At 44.8% G+C, this 1,484-nt stretch overlaps 1 pseudogene; it reads right to left on the reverse strand.

Annotated features, from left to right (window-relative positions):
- Positions 1 to 749: 749 nt before the first annotated feature.
- LOC134971390 (5S ribosomal RNA) lies at positions 750 to 863 on the reverse strand (annotated as a pseudogene).
- Positions 864 to 1,484: the final 621 nt, after the last annotated feature.

Here is a 1,484-nt window from a genome sequence, read left to right on the forward strand (position 1 = left end):
TTTGGGATTTTGAGAATGGGGTAAAAGGATCCTTCTGAACCCAAACCCGGTTGGAATAAAAACCCCTGTCCCTATTGTGCAGGGGTTACTGGAATGACTATTCCTGACAAAAGCAATTTCTGAACTGCTTCTTGCAAACCCCTGTCCTTCGCCTCTACCCGAGATGGACTGGAACAGAAGAACCTATGAGAAGGATGCTTCTAGAAGGAAAGCATAACCTAGAGATACTGCTTCTTGCACCCAGGCATCTGTTTGTAGACTGCTACCAGATCTGTGCAAACTGAAGAAGTCGGAACCCTATCCTTTTGGGGTCCCCTAGAAGGAGTCCCGCACCATGATGCTGATGGCTTATCCTCTGGTTTGGAAGCTGGCCCTCTGGTTGCCTTTGCTTCTTTGCCTTACCAAACTTATTGTATTGGGGCTGTTACATTCCTTTTTTACCGACAAGGCCAAAACTGGACCCCTAGGTTTGGGGTTATATGTGGAAGGAAACGTGACCTTATTGAAGTCTGTTTCTGACTCCAGAATATCTGTTAACTCCTTCCCAAACAGAAACTTCCAGCCAAGGGCAAAGTTTCCAGAACCTCCTTTGACTCTGAATCAGCTTTCCATGTATGTAAGCAAAACTGCTCTGCGAGCAGCTATTGTTAATGCTGATGCCCTAGAACATTAGTGTCCATATGAGCTATATGGGATTCTTGCTCCCTTGCAGGCGCTGAAAACCTGTCTTCCAGTAACTCAGCCCAGTGTACCTACAGCACCTGGTATTCCAAGGTGGTCTCCCATCCAAGAACTAACCAGGCCCAACACTGCTTCCAAGATCTAGTGAGATTGGGCCTATCCAGTGTGGTGTGGCTGTAGATTGCAAGGTAAAGTCATGGCTGGCCTTATGACTGCCCCAGACAGAGACAATATGGTTTTCAGAAAACCATCCCTCTTTTGACGTTGATGGCAAAGGCCATATAGATTTTCGCACTATCAATGATATGCGTATCTACTTTAGGAGGCACTTCCTATTTTTAAACAGTCCCCAGCTGGAAAAGGATATTTGGAATCCCATTTACTGGGAACCTATATTCCTTATTGGGTATAGCCCAAACCTTTTCCATGATTTCCAACAGCTACTGGGGTCCCCCATGAGGAGGCCCTATTTTTTGGGACGTTTAAACCTAGGTACCTTATTTTTAACACAGGCTCTGCTGATACTCTGTGGACAGAAAGGCCTTTACTGCTCTCATTATTTCAGCTATATTCACTGAGCTGATACCCTCTACCTGTTCTTTGTATGCCGAAGTAGAGTATGTAGAGCTTTCATCGTCTGATGAATCATCATGTGTAGCCTGTGCAGTTGATTATTTATTTACACTCGGTTTATCAGCTTGTTTTATTGGAGAAGCTGTTGCCGATACTGTAGGTAGAGAGATGCATGCATGGATTAATAGTGAACCCCATTCCTTGTATTGACGCTGTAGGAATGAACCTTT

This window comes from Pseudophryne corroboree, chromosome 11, assembly GCF_028390025.1.
Source record: "Pseudophryne corroboree isolate aPseCor3 chromosome 11, aPseCor3.hap2, whole genome shotgun sequence".
Classification (NCBI taxonomy): domain Eukaryota; kingdom Metazoa; phylum Chordata; class Amphibia; order Anura; family Myobatrachidae; genus Pseudophryne; species Pseudophryne corroboree.